Source organism: Petaurus breviceps, unplaced genomic scaffold (genome assembly GCF_028583685.1).
Source record: "Petaurus breviceps papuanus isolate PSGF00001 unplaced genomic scaffold, PetGlider_PUasm1.0 582, whole genome shotgun sequence".
Lineage (NCBI taxonomy): Eukaryota > Metazoa > Chordata > Mammalia > Diprotodontia > Petauridae > Petaurus > Petaurus breviceps.
The window spans coordinates 3,464,856-3,477,848 of NW_027186390.1; the positions used below are offsets into that span (position 1 = coordinate 3,464,856).

Here is a 12,993-nt window from a genome sequence, read left to right on the forward strand (position 1 = left end):
GAGAGAGAGAGAGAGAGAGAGAGAGAGAGAGAGAGAGAGAGAGAGAGGAGAAGAAGGAAGAGGAGGAAAAACAGGGGAAAATTGAATGGAAGGAAATAACAGTTAGTAATCATAAATGAAAAATATATAGCAAGTTTCTCTGATAAAAGTCATTTCTCAAATATATAGAGAAGTGAGCCAAATTTACAAGAATACAATCATTCCCCTGTTGATAGTTCAAAGTATATGAATATGCAGTTTTCAGACAAAGAAACCAAAATTATCTGTAGTCGTGAAAAAAATGCTCTAAATCACTACTCATTACAAAAAAATACAAATTAAAACAACTCTGAGACACCACTTCACACCTATAAGATTAACTAATATGACAGAAAGGGAGAGTTACAAATGTTGGAGGGTGTATAGGAAAATTGGGACACTAAAGCACTGTTGGTGTTATTGGGAACTAATCCAACCATTCTTTACAGAAATTTGGAACTATGCTCAAAAGGCTATAAAACTGGGCATATCTTTCAACTTAGGAATATCACTACTAGGTCTGTATCAATTGAGATGGTTCCCATGAATTGGAAAATGGCTGAACAAGTTGTGGTATATGATTGTGATGTAATACTATTGTGCTATAAAATGCAGGAAAGGATGCTTTCAGAAAAAACTGTAAAGACCTACATGAACTGATGTAAAGTCAAGTGAGCTGAACCAGGAGAAAAATGTAGACAACAATAGAAATGTTGTACAATGATCAACTCTGAATGACTTAGATATTCTCAGCAATACAATGATCCAAGACAATTCAAAATGATATATGTGAAAAATGCTATCCAGCTCCAGAGAAAGAACTAATGGAGTCTAAATGCAGAAGCATACTTTTCTTTAACCTTATTTATTTTTGTTTTTTAACTACATTTCCTATTACAACATGACAAATATGGAAATATGCTTTGCATGACTACATGTGTATAACCTACATCAAATTACTTGCTTGCCATCTCAGGGAGGGGGAGAGGAGAAAGGGAAGAAGGGAAGTTGCAACTCAAAATTTTTTAAATAAATGATAAAAATTTTTACACATAATTGGAAAAAATTAAATGAAAAAAATGAAACACAAAATCAATAGTGCACATACACTTCAGAAGGTGAAAGGAAAACAAAAGTCTTTTAAAAACCCATATAGAGAAGAGAAACACAAAAGCTGGCAATGTAGAAATTGACCTCTCATCTTTACATCCTAATACGTGTACTTGTATCATTACTGTACTGTAAAAAAAATCATAAGTTGAGGAAGTATTCTTCTTTTTCCCATCTGGATTCTATTAAGCCTTGTTTAGACTAAGAGGCTGCTTCTTCCCACTCATGGTGGAGATGTAAACAATTACCTGAATAATTGAAGGTAAAACTTATTTTTCACCTGTCTAGATGTTTGAGGTGAAAAGAGTTTGGCAGTCCTAGGACAGTTCTTTTTTTTCATTTCTTCTGAATCTTTTCCTAAGTGGAAGCAATAGGCTACTAAAATATAACAAACAGGTAATAAAAAAATATTTATTTAGCACTTATTAAGTGTCAGGCACTGTGCTAAGAATGAGGATACAAACGCAAGGAAAAATAAAGACATTCTATATGCACAATGAAGTTTTGAAATGAAGAAAGTACTTTGATAATTAAAGCTAAAATGTATTGTTTTCTATCATGAATATCTAGATACTTGAAGTAAAAATCTACTCAACTGAATTATGGATATCATATATCCTAGAATTGGAAGGCACATCAGACTCTACATAAACATATGATATGGTTCTGCTTATCCCTAACTTGGAGGTTATCTCTCTATCCACTGCTTTCAAGGTCCTCTGTTGTGTGTGGGGGGTGGGGGGGCAGGAAGTTGGTTTACTTGTTTTGTTTTTAAATTTGGAATTGGTCATAACATTTGTCTTACTACTTCAAAGTGGTGGAGATATATTTCCAAAGCTTCAGAATTATTCGCAATCCTTCAGAAAAGCAATACACACAAAATCATCCTATCTTATCCCCTTAGTTATCTTTTTATTTTTCAAAAAGCACTTTTCTTTATTGAAAGGTAGCATAATTGGCCAAACTAGGTGCTGCAATGATCCTGACAGGTCTGTATTTGGTCATACAATGGAGCCATTGAAATAGAAATCATTCCAAGTCAAACGAAGCTAACTGGCAACAGAATGTGGGATTTCCCCACTAAGCAATAACATCAAATGTTATATTGCTAAGCTCCAACGGTCAATGTCAAAGAAATAAAGAGACTGAGAAAGTGAAATACTTATTCAACCCCTTCTTGCCAGATTGTCTTCCCTGTTCCCTCCCACCACCACCTTCCATTAACTGCCTTAAACAATTGAAAATTTAAAAAAAATCTTTTCTTCATTAATGTGATTTTATGGTATACTTAGTTTCTTTGGAACTTTTCAAAGGTGAAATCAAGTAGAACAGATGGCTCATGAGGAATCACTCTTGAATTGATTCTTAAACTTAGTCATTTAATACTATTTCTAAATATTTGCCCAGTATCCTTTACCTTAAGATAGTAACATATTTTTAAAACTTCCTATTTATAATTGGAATGGAATTAAGAGATCATATAGTTTTTCAACCTTTCTACTTCCCTTTCCATGCTGGTGCCCCTACTATCCCATTTTACAAATAAGGAAACTGGAGCCCAGAAATGTTAAATAACTGTTAATCATGGCAGGAAACACACTGATGGGGACTCATAAGCTATAATGTTAGAAAGATAGTCCTTAAACTTTTAGGGATAACCTTAGAGGCCTGGGGGAATGTAGTAGATATGCCCTAGAGACCCAACTAACCCATGCAAGTTCAGAGTTGGGAGAATAACTATAACACAGAATTCATTATACCTGGCTCACTGTCTTCCCTACATACAACAGCCTATGACTTTTTAAAATACATAGTTTATTGATTAAAAATACACTATTCTTTTTTTAAAATTTTTTTCTCAAATACTTTGGCCTCCCAGCTCTTGAGTCATCTCAACTCATGATTTCCCTTAGCTACAAGTAATTTCTAAGACCACTATCCCTGCTTGGGGATCACTTCTCTTTCTTCCTAATAGACCTATAGTTAAGCAATCTAATGTGTCACTCATCCACATATTCTTGAATCCCAGCAGCACAAATAACCAACTCTAATTACAACCACCATTTACTCCCATCTCTATTACTTCCTTGCTTCAGAACAGTTCCAGAGAAAATCACTTGACTTTGATCAGCAAGTCAGTCAATAAACATTTATTTCCTTCCAGGCATATGCAAAACACTAGGAATACAAAAAGGCAAAAGACAAGCAAGGGGCCTGGATACACTACAAATTTAGTTAAACTGATCTCAACTGTATAATCACTACACTAAACATATCCTTTTACTCCTCCCTAACTGATTACCTACATATATCAATTCTTTACTTATTCTCCTCAGATAAAAAGAATTCCCCTTACCTACTGTTTCAATTTTTTTCTTCTCTCTTCCAGATTTCTACACTTTCTCATCCACCAATTCTCTCAGTTGATAACCTTAATTGACACTTTAGTGAAAAAAATATAGATCATTTGCCATGAGCACCCTCTATTTCATTACATCTTAAAACCCCTTGATATCATCCCTATTCTTTCCTGATTTATTCTCTGAAGTTGACCTTTCTCTTGCTCCCCTACTTTTACCCTTAACCCTATTCCCTTCCAAACACATCCAGCAATTTACCCCCATAATTGTCCTCTTTTCCTATAATCTTTAGTCTCTATTTATTGGCTCATTCCCTGGTACCTACAAAAAAATCATGTCCCTCTCTATTAAAACGAATGAATGAATATATTAATTAATTTGAAATTTCACTTGATATTACCATCTTTTCAATTATTATTATCCTATGCCTTTCCTCCTTTCATAGCTAAACTCCTAGAAAAAGCTCCCTACACATATCATCTTCTCATTCTCTCAATTCATTTCTTAATCCCTTGTAATATGGTTTCTAGCTCCATCATTCAACTGAAACTGCTTTCTCAAATTACCAAAAACCTCCTAATTGACAAACCTTTTCTTCTTTCAACCAGTTTCACATTTCTGAGCATTTGATATTGTTGACCCTCTCCTTCTAGACAATTTCTTTTTTTTCCCTTGGTGGGGGGAGGGGAGGCAAGGCAATTGGGGTTAAGTGATTTGCCCAAGGTCACACAGTTAAGTAAGTGTGTCAAGTGTCTGAGGCCAGATTTGAACTCAGGTCCTTTAGACTCCAAGGCCAGGACTCTATTCATTATGCCATCTAGCTGCCCTTAGACATTTTCTTTATTCTTATTTTACATCATAAGGCTCTGTAATTAGCCTTTGCCTATAGATATTAGAGTCATTGTTCTATAATCTCTAATATCACTTATGCCTTCTGGGGTAGGAGATGCGTATATTCTGTTGGGGCCAGATTTAACTCTAAGAAGTTCTCAGAAGATTGAGTGCTTGATTGTCTAAAGATCACTATGTCCATAACAGTTGGTTCAATGTGGTTAAACAATGGTTCCATAAACCCTCAGGAATAGAGGCCACACTAGCCCAAACTCTATGGGTTTTATGGTAGTTCAGAGTCTATAGCTGGTATTGAGGAGGCAGTGATAAAATAATCTCTGATAGGAGTGGTTGGGAACTGTTTGATTCAATTAACATTCATTAGGGCAAGGCACAGTTCTAGGCTCTAGAAATACAAAGACAAAAATGAAAATAGTCCCTGTTCTCAAAGAGCTGCAGTTTGCCTACTGTGGCCTCACTCTTAGGCCATCTGCATACCACCAGAAACTACTTCTCTACTACTGACTCTGATAGCTTAGTCTTTTTACCTTACCTGTCTATGAATGAGAACCCCATACTACTTCCAGGAGACCTGGCATCTAGTATACTCTTTTCCCCTTCTAGCACCTCCTTTATTAGTTATTGTGTCATATTAAAATGCAAGATCCTTAAGGACAGATATTGTTTTGTTTACTTTTATGTGTATCCCCAGCTTTAGCACAGTGCTTAGAACATAATAATTACTTAATAAATGCTCTATCTGATCTACATTCTATGACAGTTAAGTAGCACAGTGTTGACCATGGAATTAGGAAAATCTGAGTTTAAATCTTATCTCAGACACATAATAGTTATGTGACTCCAGACAAGTCACTTAAATTCTTTCAGTCTTAGTTTCCTCATCTTTAAAATGGGAATAATAATAGCATTTGCTTCACACATTTGTTGTTATCTAACAAAATGTGAAATACATTACTAACCCTAAAGTGCTACATAAATGCTAGCTATTAGTAGTCTATTGAAAGATAAAACATATACGTAACTCAGAAAAAAATGCAAAGGGAAAGTACATTAGAAATTCAAGAAGGATCACCAAAAACTTTTCATTTGGGGTAACACCTGAGTTGAGTCTCAGTAAAAGCTAAGGGAGGTTTTTGAGAGATGGAGGGGAAATGGAAAATAAAAATAAAATGTTGAAATATTACCATGACAATAGTTTTAACTTCACATACCCTCCTGAAAGGGGGTCCCTTGGGTACCCCCAGGGATCCCCAGAAGACACTTTGAGAACCACTGATATCAAAGAATCCTAGCAACTTCACAGTTCCTACTCTACAAAAAAAAAAACATTTAGCTAACCATATCATCAGAATTAAAACAACCCCTGGCATGAGCAAACAGAGTCCTCGCCCAACCACTTCCAACAGAGTCATCAGGAGATGAGGGCATATTTAAAGTTTTGCTATCCGCAAAACTATCCACTTGCTATGAAGCTGCATCTTCATTCCCTCTTTTGCCCCTGTGCTGTGACTGCTGACTAGCTCCATTTGAGTCACTAATAGGAATGGCTTTGCCTGAAAAATAAGCCCTTTTATGTCCTATTTGAGTACCTGTGCCCTGACACTCTAATCTATTAACAAATTCAGGTCATCCACAATTCTCATGAATTACTATATAATTTCTCATGGATAAAGGAAGATGTCATTGGTGAATTATATCAGGTAGAGTGCTATAAAAAAAAAAAAGTCCCTGCTACATGATTAAGTGTAAGAATCAATCTCAGTTTCCTTGGACATGACTTCTTTGTTTTCATATGAACAGTTTCTGGTTGTCTCACCCTTTACAATTTTGGTAATCATCTTCTGAAGTAACAAAATTGTTTCCTCATAAAAGGAATCCTTTGGGTACAAATAATCTATATTTATGGGCTTATTGAGCTGGCAGTTTCTCTACTAACCACACCCAGTTTAAGACATGTTCAACTTTGAAAGCCAGCACAGTAAATCATACAATTTTACCAGGCTGAAGCAGAAGAATCAGGAAAATCATCCAATATCATATCTTCAGTGGAGGTGGCAACATAATTTGAAGTCTGCTGAGTAAGATAGTTGAAGATCTCCACATTTGGGATTCCTCTTCTTGGCCTCTAGACAGATTTTTTTTTTTTTTAGGTCCAAAAGATGCTTTATTAAAGTAAGAACTGCTTCTGGTGCTCAGGCAGAGAATGCACTTGAAAGTGCCTGGTGCTGGCTGAGGCTTGGTGGAGACCGAGAATGAGACGAGTGGGAGCCGCCCCAAAGCCCGCAGCGCGGCAGGACCAGCTGGGGGGAGGGGGGGGGGAACCTTCACGATGTGATACGCAGGATGGGCTTGGTCTCCTGTAGGGCTTTCAGTTCATTGTCCACCTCCTCAGTCCAGTAAATGTCACACAGGACCAGTTGCTCCAAGGTGCAGCTGGGTTGCTTGAGGCTGGCCACCAGCTGTCGGATGCCCTAGTCGTCCATCCGGTTGTTGCTCAGGTCCAGCTCCTTCGGGGTGTGGTTAATGAGGAGGACAGAAGCCAGGGTCTCACAGCAGTCGTCTGAGAGCTCGCAGTCACCCAGCCAGAGACTCTGGAGCGGGCAGTCGGGGTGCATGAGCCCCTTGCTCATCTGCGCCACACCCACGTCCCCCAGCATGTTGGTGCTGAGCTGCAGCTCCTTCAGGGTCCGATTCCTCTCCAGGACGGTGCAGAAGCTGGCGCAGCCGGCCACTGTGAAGCCACACGTCCTCAACCACAGCTCCTCTAGCTGGCAGCCAGGGTCCAGCAGCGCCTGGCACAGCAGCTCGGCCCCCGCGTCACCCAGCTGGTTACAGATCAGACTCAGCTTTGTCAGGCAGGACTTGTTCTTCAGGACCTGGGCCAGGGCCCTGCAGCCCTCAGCTGTGATGTCACACTCCCAAAGCCACAAGGTCTTCAGGTTGCACGTCGGGCTCAGGATCCCCTGGCACAGCTGGCCCAACCCTGCATCTCCAATCTTGTTTTCTCCCAGGCACAGCTCCTGCATGGATTCCTTGGTTTGCAAGACTGTGCTGAGGTCCTTGCAATTGGCAGAGGTGACTCCGCAGCCTTCTAGTTTCAAGACCTGTAATTCACAGCTGGGGTCCATCAATCCCTGGCACAGAAGAGTCACGCCCGCCTCTCCTAGCTCGTTATTGTTCATGGTCAGCTCCCGGAGGGAGCCCTTGGCTTTGAGAATGGCCGAAAGAGCTTCACAGCTGGCCGCGGTGAACTCAACAGTATTCCAGCTCCAGCCTCTGCAGGCTGCACCTGGGGTCCATGAGGCCTTCACACAGCAGCTTCATCCCCTCGTCACCCAGGTGGTTGTCACTGAGCTGAAGGTCTACCAAGGTCTACCAGGGTAGACTTTGTCCGGAGCAGGGCTGGGATCAGTTCACAGCCGGCGTATGTGATGTTGCAATTCTGCAGATTGAATTTCTGTATCTTGCAGGTGGAGCTCTGCAGGCCCTTCATTACCAGCTGGGCCCCTGCGTCTCCCAGCTCATGGTCGGCCAGGCTGAGCTCCGTCAAGGAGGAATTGGCCTGCAGCACAGAACTGATGCTGGCACACATGGTATTGGTGAGGCCGCAGTCATCGAGCCTGATGACACCATACTGCTGCAGAGAGGGAAGGAGCTCAGTCCAGCGGGCACTGCTCAGATCTTCACACTGAATCTCCAGGCTCATGGTGGGTGAGGGAATGGCACCTCCGCCTCGCTCCTACCCCCTCCCGCTGGTCCAGGCCTCCTTTGGCGGCGGCAGCAGCTACCGGACGACAGATTTTTTTTTTTTATCATATACACTGGGCAAAGTCATTACTCCATATGTAGGGGCATAATAAAGATATAGGTTTATCCCTAGATAAAGGTTCTTTAAAGAGGATTCTGATTCATAAGGACCATAAGGGCATGACCATAGGAATAGCATTGGAATTCTCTGACTCTAATACTAACAGAGGTATCTCTGTTAGTCTGGGTATTGCTACTTTTTGTAGATAACATAATGGTTGAATTGTAAGGAATAGATGCCACAGGGCCCTCTAGCTTTGTGTAGCAAAGTGTAGTTGAAATGTGGTAAGATGGAGCATTAGAGGTGTGTTAATAAGATTCAGAATTACAAGGAATAGGGAAATGGTCACACCTATCATAAAATAACTAACAGAGTTTATTGAGCAATTAGCAAACCGGATAACTACTCATGCATACAAGAAAAGGTAAAATAAGATAAATATACCTATGGACAGCTAGGTGACCTTTTTTTCCCCCAATTTCCTCCACTCTCTGATACTGCAGCCTTTACTTTGATCTCCAGGAACCAAGTTATGAAGGAGCTCTGGGGTCAGGCTGTCTTGTTTGGTGTGATCTCACAGTAGCTAAGCTACCACCAGTTCTGGAAAGGAAATGTCAACCACCAGTCCTGTTGGTATACTCAAAATTCCTTTGACTTTTCAGAGAGTAACCTTCGCTAGCTACCACTCTCTTACATAAATTTCTTCCCTCTATTGGAGTAAAAGCTCCTCGAGGGCAGAGACTTTCTCTCTGTTGTATATTTGTATATTGAGCACTTAACAGTGATTGGCACATATTAAGTACTTAAAATCATTCATTCATTGGTTCATTAATGTACACATTCAAGCTACTGCCATGCATTGGGTATTGATCTATATTTGGTTTTGGGAAATGAAGGTATAGGCATCATTGTTCCCATCAAAGCTCCCAGAAAAAAATAACTCTATTCAGATAATGAATGTTCCATGTAACTTTCTCCCTCTCCTTCCCCATTATCAGGCTCTCCCTCTATATTCTGTTAGTTGCTTCCTCTTCATCATATTACACCTGTCCTTTAAAAAAAAGTAGGAGGGTAAAAGGAGGGAGAAATATCTTTTACCTCAGTACTTTTTCAAGCTACTGTCGTATTTATCTTCTCCCTTCACAGCTAAACTTTTAGAAAATGTAATCCACATTTGTCTCCTTCCTTTCTAAGATTATCTTGTAGCTACTCTGTATGTTTCTATGCATATTTATGTACATATTGTTTCCTGGATTAGAATGAAAGCTCTCTGAGGGAAGGGATTGTTTTTACTTTTTCTTTGTATTTGCAAGCATTTAGTACAGTATCTGCCTAGAACATGATAGGTATTTAATAAATACTTGTCAAGTGATTGAATCGATGTCCCTTCTTACTCCCTCTTCTCTTATTTTCCCCATCAATCCTTGTCATCTTCCTCCTTCCTACTACCCCTTAAATGTGAAACTTTCCCAAGACTTCTTTCTCTCCTGTTATGATCTTATTTTGTTTTCCTTGTTAGTTATAGTTATTTACCTTTCTTTTATTTCTGTAATCTAGAGAGCTTGCAAATCAAAGGATCTGCCCAGAACTAGCGTGTATGTTTCAGAGTGTGTATGTGTGTGCATGTGTATTTTCCGTAGATGCTTCTATTTTATCTTTAAATATTATACATTTCATATACTTATTTATTAAATAAAAAATTGAATGCCCATGTCTTTGCATTGATAATTAGGCTCAGGTTTGCAGGAAATATTTTTAATGCATATCTTTCTGAAGTTTAAAAAAATTTGATTTTTATCCAATGCTTTATTAACTTCTAGTTTACATCATTCATTTCTGCAAGATTTAAGTTACAAATTTTCTCCCCATTTTTCCCCTACCCACCACCCCAAAATAGTGATCCCACTGGATATCCCCTCCTCCAATCTGCTCTCCCCCATATTGTCTCCCATACCCCCTCCAACTTTCCAGGAGGGCATGGTGGATCTCTATGCCCCAGTGCTTGTATATCTTATTTCCCAGTTACATGTAAAATAATATTAACAAAAATAGATATGTATATATATTTAAACATTTGATTTTAAAACTTTGAATTCCAGGTTCATTCCCTTCCTCCTTTGCCATCCTCCCTTACTGGGAAGATAAGCAATGCAATATAGGTTGTACATGTGTAGCTATGCAAAACATTTCCATAGTGGATATATTGTAAAAGACTGACTACATTTCACTCCCTCCTATCCCACCTCCCATTTGTTCTATTCTCTACTTTGCTCCTGTCACTTTACAAAAGAGGATGCCTCCAACTTCCCTACCTCCCCAGCCTGTCCTCCCTTCAATCATACCCCCTCTCATCCCCTTCCCACCCTACTCTCCTGTAGGGTGAGATACCCTATTTAGTGTGTATTTCATTCCCTCCACAAGCCAAGTTCAAAAGGAATAAGGTTGACTCATTCCCTTTTGCCTTCCTTTTCTTCCCCTCCATTGTAACCATTTCCCCTTGCCTCTTCTATATGAGACAGTTTACCCCATTCCATCTCTCCCCATCTGCTCTCATTATATTCCTCTCTCACCTCTTAATTTCACCTTTTAAACATCATCATTTCCTATTAAATTGGTCCCATGCCTTCTATATATGTATACTGTACACATATAAACACACATTCACATATGTATTCATATGCCCATATACCCTCCTATATAGACACACATATACACACACATTGCTAATCCCTTAAACTATTCTCATACTGAGAAAAGTTTCATAAGTTACAATTATTGTTTTTCCATGTAGGAATGTTAATAGTTCAATTTTGATAAGTTCCTTATGATTTCTTTTCCCTGTTTGCCTTCTCATGCTCCTCTTGCTTCTTGTATCTGAATGTCAAATTTTCTACTCAACTCTGGTTTTTTAATCAAGAATGCTTGAAAGTCCTCTATTCCACTGAATGACCATATTTTCCCCTGAAACATGATACTCAGTTTTGCTGGGCAGGTGGTTCTTGGTTTTAATCCCCGTTCCTTTGACCTCTGGAATATCATATTCCAAGCCTTTCAATCCCTCAGTGTAGAAGCTGCCAGATCCTGTGTTATCCTGATTGTGTTTCCACAATATTCAAATTGTTTTCTTCCTAGCTTCTTATAATAGCTTCTCCTTGATCTGGGAACTCTGGAAACTGGCTATAATATTCCTAGGAGTTTTCTTGTCGGGATCTTTTTCAGGAGGTTATCAGTGGATTCTTTCAACCTTTATTTTGCCCTCTGGTTCTAAAACATCAGGGCAATTTTCCTTGAGAATTTCTTGAAGGATGATTTCTAGGTTCTTTTTTTGATCATGGCTTTCAGGTAGTCCAATAATTTTTACATGATCTCTCTTGGATCTGTTTTCCAGATCATTGATTTTCACAATGAGATATTTCAAATTGCCTTCTATTTTTTTTCATTTGTTTGGATCTATTTTATAGTATCTTGATTTCTCATAAAGTCACTAGCTTCCATTGGCTTCAATCTATTTCTGAAGGAATGATTCTCTTCAGTGACCTTTTGAGATTCTTTTTCCTACTGGCAAATTTGGCTTTTTAAGGCATTCTTCTCCACATTGCCTTTTTGAGCCTCTTTTGCCATTTGAGTTAGTCTATTTTTTAAGGGGTTATTTTCTTCATTCAGGTTGTTGACTCTCATTTCATAATTTTCTTGCATTGTTCTCATTTATCTTCCCAATTTTTCCTCCCCTTCTCTTATTTGGTTTTCAAAATCCATCTTAAGGTCCTCTATGGCCTGTAACCAGCTTGTATTTTTCTTGGAAGCTTTTGGTGCAGGAGTTTTGACTTTTCTGTCTTCTTCCTTTCCATGCTTTGATCCTTTTTGTCCCCAAAATAGGAGTGTAAAGTTGGGTTGCTCTGCTTGCTTTGCTTCTCTTGTTTTCTCATGTTGCCACTCATTTATTTGATTTTTGGGATTTTTTCCACAGTAGGACTCTGCTATTAGACAGGGGAGCTTTGTCTCAATTTCTGGGGTTTTCTCAGCTGCCAAAGGTATTAGTTGGGTGCCCTCTCTGAAGCCTCCACATTCTCTGGAAAGCTGGTCACACACCCCAGAACCTCCACCCTAGACCACAATCCAGTTCCAAGCAGAGTAAAGCAAGAGTGATTACCCCTCAGACTTGTTGCTTGGTCCCCCTACAATCTGCAGGCCAGGAGCTGAAGCTGCCACATGGCAGTGGCTGCACAGTTGCAGTGCCTCAGCAGCTTCTCCCTCCAGGGGATAAAGGCTGGACTGCCCTCCCAAACTAACAGGTCCTAAAGTCCACACTGCACTGACCTCTCATGTTGTCCTTAGCATCGATGGGTTGATAATTCTGTAAACTGCCACAGCTTCTGGTGATCTGAAGTCCCTCCTGTCTGTGGCCACCCTGAGGCTAAGACCTCAGGCTGGGGTGGCTGTCCAGAGCTCTGCGCTGGCCACTTCCTGCCGGCCTGCTGGGCTGTCCTCAGTAGGAGGTTAGCTTCTCTGTGTCATTTTGTGGGTTCTATAGCTCCAAAGTTTGTCACCTTTTACATGAATTGGAGAAGGTGGAAGCCTGAGGACCACGGAAGTCCTGTTTCTACTCTGCCATCTTGACCCTTTCTGAAGTTTTTGGTAGGTAGACAATAGTCTTGAGTTATTCAAAATTCTTTGCCTTTATATTTGAAGGTCTTTTTCATTGTCACTAGCAAAATTTGTAGTCATCAAATTGCTATATGTAATCACTATAATTTAAGGAGTTAGAGGCATAAGGATTTTTTTTTTCTGTGTTAAGAAGTCCTGGATAGTTTTCTTATACTTTAACATTCAGTATTTTTTGTTTAC

At 39.6% G+C, this 12,993-nt stretch overlaps 1 pseudogene; it reads right to left on the reverse strand.

Moving 5' to 3' along the window:
- Nucleotides 1-6,645: 6,645 nt before the first annotated feature.
- On the reverse strand, nt 6,646-8,144 carry LOC138173498 (ribonuclease inhibitor pseudogene; annotated as a pseudogene).
- Nucleotides 8,145-12,993: the final 4,849 nt, after the last annotated feature.